Source organism: Pelmatolapia mariae, linkage group LG12, assembly GCF_036321145.2.
Source record: "Pelmatolapia mariae isolate MD_Pm_ZW linkage group LG12, Pm_UMD_F_2, whole genome shotgun sequence".
Taxonomy (NCBI): Eukaryota; Metazoa; Chordata; class Actinopteri; order Cichliformes; family Cichlidae; genus Pelmatolapia; species Pelmatolapia mariae.
In genome coordinates, this window is record NC_086237.1 from 37,674,358 (window position 1) to 37,684,163 (window position 9,806).

Genomic DNA, 9,806 nt, shown 5'->3' on the forward strand with positions numbered 1-9,806 from the left:
AAATGTGTAATTGAAAGTGAAGTCACAGCTAGCATTAACAGTAGCATTCTATGATAGTTTTTTCAGAAACTCCCTGACATTGGTATCAAGTTTCTGTACTGTTGTCTGTCTTTGTAGGGCAGCAACAATGATACACACAAAATAAATTCTTTTAAAAGAGAGAAACATTAATGCTAAAAATGGCCCCCTCTGGTGAAATTTGAACTGTTTTGCAGGGCTGCACATAAGTGGTCCGCAGGTGCGCATGCGCTTTCAAAATAAAAGACACGCACCAGATACGAAGTTGCAACGCGCGTTTGCGTACATAAGATTTTCTGGAGGACGACAGACATTTGTTTAGAACTCTTAAAGATGTCGAAGACGCAAGCTCCTTTAAGCAATTACTTTGGTGTTCCTCCAAAGAAATGTCAGGAGTCCGAACTGCAAAGTGCGTATTCTCGGAAAAGTGGTTGTAGGAGGTGAGCTGGCTTCAAACAAATGATGAACGCACAGAGATGTGGTGCAGAATATGCAGTGAAAATCTCACTCTAGCGGACAAAAACAGTGCCTTTTAGTCTGCTAGAGTGGGATTTTCCACTCTAGCGAACCACTTTTCCGAGAATACTTCCGAGTCATGTTTTATGTGCTTCTATTGAGGCTTTCTGTTTACTGAACTTGTTTCAGTTTGGTGGATCACAGTGATGTCTGCGCCAGCTCAACACTTCTATCTAAATGTGATATTTAACCAAAAATAAAGCAAAAAAGTTTACATTCAAATAATGAATTCTGCTCAAAAATGAAAACACCAGAACGCAGGTGGTGGGCATAGCTGGAGGCCATGGCCAAATTCTCCTAGAAAAAGAAAAGGAAAGGTGCTTTGCTGCTTTACAAGTATTTGTTACCTCATTTTGCAGAGGATACACTGGACCAACCGTTTTCAAAGGAACAGAGAGATAATCCCGTCACATGATACAGTGTTGCATACTATAATCTAACTGTTTTTGAAGCATTTCCATTTTATACCATTAGCTGCTAGCATTGCTACTTATGGCATTAAATTTCATCACAGGCAAACTATGAACTTATGCTACTCACTGTTATGAAGTTTTACCTCGTGTGAAGCACTTTATAATCACAGACTGTATATTTAATATAAACATTACCATGATGATGATGTCACCAATTGGTTTTGGACCACTTTATGAAGCCTTAGCTTTAGCATTTTTGTTTTTATTAGACAGAAGTGAGCATATTAGAATGACATGGTAGAGTGCTAAGTTATCAGATGTAGGCACCTGCAATTAGGAACAAACAGCACAAACACAGTGGATAGGTCCAGTTCAGTGAACTGAATTAGTGAAGAACAAAGCCTAGCAGACAGACATCAAATGGTAAGTGGCCTGTATTTGTATAGCGCCTTACTAGTCCCTAAGGACCCCAAAGCGCTTTACACATCCAGTCATCCACCCATTCATGCACACATTCACACACTGGTGATGGCAAGCTACATTGTAGCCACAGCCACCCTGGGGTGCACTGACAGAGGCGACATCAGGTGCAACTTCCTGTGTCAGGACACCTGTAAAACACAGCACACCCCTGACACACTATCCACATGGATCAGTTGTAGAAGCTATCCACAGAGAACGTGTAAAATTTCTATTTTTGCTTCAAAATTGGAAGACTGGAAAGTATGAGTCTACTGGAATTGACTCACTTTTAGAACTAGTTTCATCTGGCCACTTGAGCAACTGCAGCTACTGGAAAATTCTGTTTCTTAATTTTTCAGTCCTAGAATTTGCCGCTTGAGTGTAAAGTAGATTCTTCCAAAAATAAAGGTAATTTGATATCTTTAAATGGTCAAAATGAAGTGAAATTTGTAATGCAGACTGCATTTGTCCTTATTTGGTTGCTGCAAAATGCAACTTTTTGGGATTACTACTAATTTTATAAATAAACATCACTGTGTATTTCAAGATTCTTCCACAAGTGTCTCTGAAGCCCAAGGTTGTTCATTTTGGCGACAGGCGTGGAACTGTTTCTGATTATTTTTCCACCAAGCAAGCCCAACTTTTAAGTGGTGTACTCACTGCCATTTCTTATGTGTAATTAACAAAATACAACATAAAATAGTGCTATAATGCCATAAAAACCAAGGCTTCTAATCTTTGTATTTCTTTCATTTCTAAGACTTTTCTTAGAAACTGAACCTTCCTTTCTTAATTTAATTTATACCCTTTTGTCTTTCTGTTTGCGTTTTGTTCCTGAAAAATCACATTTACTTCCATTACTTCATCCCTAGTAAAATACATAAAATAAATAAATTACATGTGAGCTTGAAATAGTTCAAACTAAAATAAAACACTTTGTGGTTAGAATTAACAAAAAAAATTAATTGCACACAGGAAAAAAATCTTCTGTTGAAAATAATCTTTAAATTTGTGAATTGTGAAACGAAACAGTTCCAGTGGGATGTGCTGTCGTCTGCGTTGTTCTTAATATGACCACTGGGTGGCACCAAATGTTGCGGGTTGCCTCAAACATTAACACTTCACAGTTACTCTTTACATACTAACTTTATGATAGTGAACAGTACTAGCATACAGTTATTATGTGCAGCTACATTTACTGCAAAAACATTTGTCATTTCTCAGATTGCATAGCTTCTCTTCTTCTCCGTTTTACTCTTCCTGCCATCAGAGGTGCAAAAAGAGGAGCTGAAAGAACTCCAGTCAGTCACAAAATAAGACTGATTTTGAAGATTCATTTTAAATTGAAATTAGTTATAAGAAATATGATTTTTAATAATGTTGCACTATAAATTGCTGTGTTATGATGTCATGATGGGTATTGATGGTATTTATTTTTCATTTAGGCTACTATTAATTAAATCGACAAAATGGTGCAATGACAAGGGCTAGTTATGTAAAAATCCCTCCTCTCACCATGATTTGTATATTTCAGTTGTGTGGCATGCCTATTTTAGTGTGAGCCTGGCACATCTCATTACTCCTAAACAACACTTTTTCCTACAACATGTAAGGATACACATAAAAATCTGTTTTTAAGGGAACAGAATTGCAATCTGATTTTTTAGCCACAGTAGGGAAACAAGCTAAGCCTGTTATAAAATGCTCATGGATGGGGCATTATTGAGAGAAAATGTACAGTAAGCAGGCTATATCTTTCAGTATGGTTATATTATATTAGGGAAAGATTGTGACATAACTAGCTAGTTGACTTCTGACCTATCTTCTGCCTATCAGTCGATCAGCTCCTTGTCTTCTAGAGGTTGTCGCTACATTGCTACCCGACTTGCTACTTAGCTTAACCTTTAAAAAACAAACTTAACTTACAGAAAACTTTACTTACATTTTTACAGATATTTAGAAAGGTTTATTTGTTGTGTGCATATATTTTTATAGCTAGTCCCAAAATCAATCCCTTAGCATGCCGGGTCCAGGGCCGATCAGTTAAAGGCTACCAATTTTAGCCAATATTACTCTGGATTAACTTCTGTGCAAAACTGTAAATAAAAGCTGAGTGTCATTTTAGAGTCTAAAAAAAGTAAAGCCAAAGCTCAAGAGCCCAAAGGGAAACACCACTGGTTACAATGAGATTACATAGAGGTCTATGGCAAAATAACCCCATGCTTCCTTGTTCTGTGACCACAGTAAACGGTTCCCTGGTTAGTTTATGGTCTCAGTCACTAGTTCTAAGTGTTATTAAACACCAGCATTATGTTCAATTCGTGATTTATGGTCCTATTAAAATGAAAAAGACACAACAGCCATGCAGTGTGATGATCAGCCAGATTCATCCCTGTCTTGGGGTATCTGGTTTCCAAAATCTAACAGTGAGGACAAAAACACTCAGGTGAAGTTTAAAAAATGACGATATGACCATACTGTAACAGCAAACAAACACATGATGTGAAAGCTGTAAGAGGGAAACACATTAATATTTTTCTTCTTTACCATCAGTCCTACTGTATGTTGTCCAGTTGCTAAATCTTCATTTATTTCCTCAAAGATTCATTTCAAACAGCTTCAGTTGGTGGTGTTTTATTTTTTCCCGAGTTACAGTTTATGTGATGTAGTAAACAGAAATTACACGCTGCTCTTCTCCATCACTGACTGAAGTTACACAAACAGCCCCAAAGTGTCTACTTGTAATTCTACCCAAGACCCATAATGCACTGGGGGGAATGAGGGTTTCTATGGTGACTCTGACAGTCAACAAACATGGCTGACACAGGGACCTCTGACCAGCAGGAGTGAGTACATTTTCTGATTATTTCACACTGAACACAGAGCTGTAAAGTGTTATTAAATGCACAGACTTACTTCCTTTCTCCAACCAGCATTCTGCACAGTCCGATTCAACAAATGAGTCCCGCTTTTCAGTGTAACAGCAAATAATACAAGAAGTTAATACAGTCTGTTTTATTTAGTACATTAAATGGTTTGTTACCGAAAATAAATTCTGTACAAAAATATGCGTAAAATCAGAAAATGTCCCCTTTTTTTCTGAATGTATTTTAGATGCATTATCTTATTTCAAGAATCTATTTTAGTTCTGCTGATATGGAGAGTAACTGCAACCATCTCCCAGTGTTTCAGACTGTATTAGGGTGGAGTGGGGTCTGAGAACCAAAGGAAACTATATTCAAGGAAGCAGGAAGTTCATTATTAACTTTAAATCAAGTTCTTTTAAGTCAGTAGAGATTACTGGGACTAATTTAGAAAAAAAAAAAAAAAGACCCTACGTGATTGCATTGCACTTCCATTTCCTCAGGCTTATTTACTAAAACTAAGTGGCAAAGTCTTTGCAGCGCAGCAGCACCAAAACTGCAGCTCCTTTAGTTGTCTCTAAACTTTACAAACTAGCAGATAAACTGAACCAACTTCATGAATCCTGCTCCAGAGTGCCCAAAAGCCACACCTCATATCCTGTACTATTTACTCCCAGACGATCATCATGCCACATCCCAACATTTTCAGCCCGACATCCAATGATCCCCAAACTCTACGTGATGCCGTGGAAGCAGGACATGAAGAACCGGAGACTCCTGATGAAGGCAGGTGTCAGTCAGAAGAGCACATCCAATCAGATTTCTTTATGCCAGAAGCAATGTTATTATTGGTTTGTATTTTTTTTTTTTTATTTATATTTGCTTTGGGGTTTTTTAAACTAAGGACGACTCCATCATCTGGCTCTGTGGAGTTTGTCTGTTGCCCTATGGCAGCTGGCTGAACCAGATAAGCAGAATAGGGTGCATGGGTGGAAGTTTAGAAAAATATTTTCATAATAAAGTATTTGACATATTGTGTAATTTCCCAACATTTACCGCATAACTTTTCTACACAAAAATGCTTACCAGTAGAAGGGTTAACAGCTTAATGCTTTAAAGGAAAATGTAAGCTTTTTTAATGTAGTGAACAATTAAAACATTTTTATGACAAAGGTCTAGCAGCTCCATAGTGTGGTAGTTTACTCATTCACCTAACAAATGAAAGATCCCTGATTTTATCCTGGTAGGAGACAAATCCATTTGGGATTGCATAAGGAAGGGCATCTGGTGTAAAACTCAGGTGACCCCTGTGACTAAAGGAGCAATCAAGAGCAGCTTGAATGGGAAAGGCCTAACGATTACAATGTCTCTTGTCCACAAACCACCTTAAGAGGTGCAAGTCATATTAAGTTGAAAATTACACCCTAAATACAGAAAAATTACGTGAGGAATGTCAGGAAAGTCGTAGGATCTATTATGAAGTTTCACTTAGAGTAAGTTTGCTCTTTATAGTTTTCTTTTTCCTGTTGAAGCTTGTTACACGTTAGCTTTCAAATTGTCATCTTTTTTAATACTGGCTATTTAATCAGGAATCCAGGGCTGTTTTGGTATTTGTCCAGATCAGATATATATATTTGTGTGTGCTTTTAATTAATTAAGTATAAAGTATAAACACAGGCATGTATATAATGCAGTCTCAGTAAGCAAAAGCTTCCTTGGGCTTGTTGTGAAAGTCATGTAAATGTAAAAAAAACAAAAAAACAAAAACTTTTTCCCGTTGATTCAGTTTCATTTCCCCTTTTCCTAAAAGTCAGTTTGTATTTTTATGTCAGTGAACTAAACTAATTTTCACACTTTTCACTTTTTGTTAACTATGGTACTCTTGCTCAGAACGCAGCTCTGGCGGGGATCCCCGTGGTTCCTCTTGAGGAGTCTTTGTGTTTCTGTGGTCGAGAACGTCTCTGCCACAGCCAGGACTCCGCCTACAGAACCACCTCTTCCTCTTCCTCCTCCTCGCTTCCGTTCAGCCAGACAGGACTGCCCGCTCATTGCTCCTCCCACTTCTCCAGGTGAAACCCCACAGAGACTGACTGAGAAAAGGCCAGCTGTAACCACCTATTACAATAAACTTTTAGACGATTTGCGTAAAATAAAATAAAATCTTTGCTACTTTTTTCCTCACAGGTATAACAGCTCTGCGGTGACGACCAGAGGGCTTTTCCAAACCTGAGCACAGATCACAGAAACACCAATAAAACATGCATATCTGATATAGAAACAAAGCTCTAAATCCTGTGTGTTTTGTACTGATATCCAAAATATAAATGTAGCAGAAACGTTCGAGTTTAAGTATTTCTTTGGTTGAACTTGAGCCGCTAGTGAGGAGCAAGAAGACTTTAACAACTTCAAAGCTTCTTCCATAAAAACAAAATAAGAAAGGTAGAAATAAAGGTAGAGACAGGGTCAATGAAGGACATAAGAACTGTGAGCACCAGGAGTAAAAGTGAAAAATAAAACAAATAAAAAAGCAAACAAATAAAAAAACTGATGATTTGACCCTAAACGTGTTAAACGCCCCTTCTGAGAAGAGAAAACACGCACTTACTCGGGCTTGAGTGTCCATTAATGGACCCATTGTTCTGCTTGTCTTATCAGATTTCATTAACTTCAGGTTTTAAGGTGGTAAAGTTATGCTCAGGGACAGGAAGGCTCACAAAGCTTCCTATTGATGAAATTCTAAGAAAAACTCTATTAATCACGATCCTTTCTAAGAATTTCCCCCGAAAGTTAGAATGGTAAATCCTGGTAAAGATAAATGTTATTCCCAAAGCATCCTTGCCCCCAGAAGAGTTCAGGTGGAAACCTGTTAGGAGCAGGTAGGAAGGATTTTAAGAGCTTTGAAAGTTTTGTTAAGCAGAGGAGACAACATGCTGCCAGTGTTTCCTCTCCAAGAGAGCAAACAAAGTATTTGCAGAATCTGATAAAATTTATCTTGTTTAAGCTTTAGAGCAGGGGTGTCAAACATAAGGCCCGGGGGCCACAGTCAACCCGGCAAAGACTCCAGTCAACAGGACGGCTTTGGAAAATGTTAAGGAAGGTATACATTTTGGAATTTTAAGTGTATTTTCACAAGTTTTACAGCTTTGGCTACTGATAAACACCTTCCCCATTCATTCAACACCAAAATATCATGTTTAGAGACAAACAATAAAATTTCAGAAAAGCTCCCTTTTTTCCACTATTTACTACAGAAATCTGAGCGTTTTCTGTTTGTTTGTCCAAAGAGTCATGCTGATGGATTTCTTATATTTGCTACAGCAGCATGACATTATCATGTAGAAAAAAGAGACCTCTGTTTGTAATTGTACTTTTTTCCTTATATTAAGTTCATTAAATGCATATTATGGTTTTACACTAGCAGAAAGGGGAGTTTCACTGCTCCAGGCCACTTAAGATCAAAGTGGACCGTTTGTGTCCTGTAGTGTAAAATTAGCTTGAGCTGCTTCAGAGGCTCCGATTATTATACAACATGAAAAAACGAACTGAATGGACAAAGCTGGCATGTTGATGTTTAACATGTAGTGATTAATTCACAACAGTAATATGAAAGAAACCAAGACAGACAGAGTCGGTGTCGCACTGGTTATTTAAAATGTCTCAAAAACTTTCAGTATTAAATAAATCTATCAACAGAATATAAAGAAACAACTGATTAATGTATACATGTACACACTGTGAAAAAGTATTATTTCACATTAAAATGTTTAGTATCAGGCAAATAGTAAATACAAAATAAGGGGAAAAGCTTTCCAATGCTGTTAAATGCTACAGATTAAATTGTGCACGGGTCAGTCTCATCAGCTCTCTCACTGAATTCAACGTCTCAATCAGGGCAGAAAGTACGGCACTCACCACAAGAAAGGACAACTGAAGTGTGAAATATGCAAACAGAACAGGAATGATGACTTGGATCTTTCAGAGCCTTTTAACCTGAGTTCCCCTGAAATATAAACTGTTAATCTGAGAGTGCCCAACACTCTGAGTGAGAGCATGGATCAGAGCAGTGGTGGAATGCACCTTAGTACATTTGCTCAAGTACTTTACTGAAGTACAATTTTAATGTACTCTGTTTAAGTATTTCTGTGTTATGCGCTTTCTTGCTTCACTCCATTACAACAATCTAACCTTTGACAGGCCGGAGTCTTGCTTCCACTTTATTCAACAGAGCTGTTCACTGCATGAAAGTTTTGATAATTGCAGTATGCAGTGTAAACAGAGATTGTATGATAAGTCGTGTTATTTTTACTGGTTATTATATGACCATTAACTATTAGATCATTGTCATTACTTTTTGTGTTGAAGATAAAACTCTTGCTCCTTTCCTTGCTCAGAGTTGCTCAAACTTTCCTTAATCCATAAAATCACATTTTAGGCTCAGTTAGAAGCTCTAAGAATGTTTGTTAATCCCGGCCAATCATTTTGTTTTTCTTTGAGAGGTGTTAAACATTACTCGTCTATGGTTTGCACAACTGTTTCCCATCAGTGAGTCTTATCCTTGTTTGAGCTTAACTTGTTATTTCCTAGAAGTCAGACAGTTTCGTTGCACTTTCATGCCTTGCAAACAGTTTCAGGGTCAGTCTTAATGCCAGATGACCCGCTGCCCTTGTTTAGCTGTGACTGGCTGATGATTTGTGTCTGTGGAGGGAGGAGATGTTTGAACAGATTAATGGACAAAGCTTAACCTGAAGTGATAATGATGGGACTTTTTTGAGGAGTCAGTCACTTTTTTGAAATGTGTCCTAAAATATATACCCGAAACCACTGGTGTAGAGTTTGTGGGGGTATCTTTACCTTTAAATTGCATAAGTAAAGACTGTACATTGTCAGCGAGAGTACCATCAACCAGATGATCCCCTATGAGCAACATTTGGAAAAAGTGTAAAGGAAGAATTCTCTTCTAACAGGAAGACCACCAAGACAACCAGGAAGAAGCCTTGGTAGGCTGACTGGGGATGAGGGAAATGGAAGGAGACAAAAGAGGAGCATAGAGAGACCACAAATAAGAAACAACAACAGAAGAGACAAGAAAAAAAGTTCATTGTATTAAACAAAGGTATATAAAACACGGGGAGTGAAGGAGAAGGTCTCAGTGCATCATGGGAAGTCCACCAGTAGCTTCAGCCTACAGCAGCAAGTCTACGGGAATCTGAAAAGTTGAATCCTGATGACATCTCTCTGGGTCCTCTGGCTTCCTCCCACAGTCCAAAGCAGTTAGTGGGGTTAAGTTCAACCATTCTAAGCTGGTCATAGGTGTGAATCTCTGTCTGTCTCTCGGTGTTAGCCCTACAACAGACTATCACCCTGTGGCAGCTGGGATAGACTCCAGACCTCCTGTGACTCTGAATTGGTTAAGTGAAAGAGAGTGGATGGATAATTTGTTTTAATATATTATTTATATGAATTATACGCCATCATCATCATTATATAAGTCATTGTACTTTTCATGGTCCAGTCCGCTTGGGCACCTGCTCTG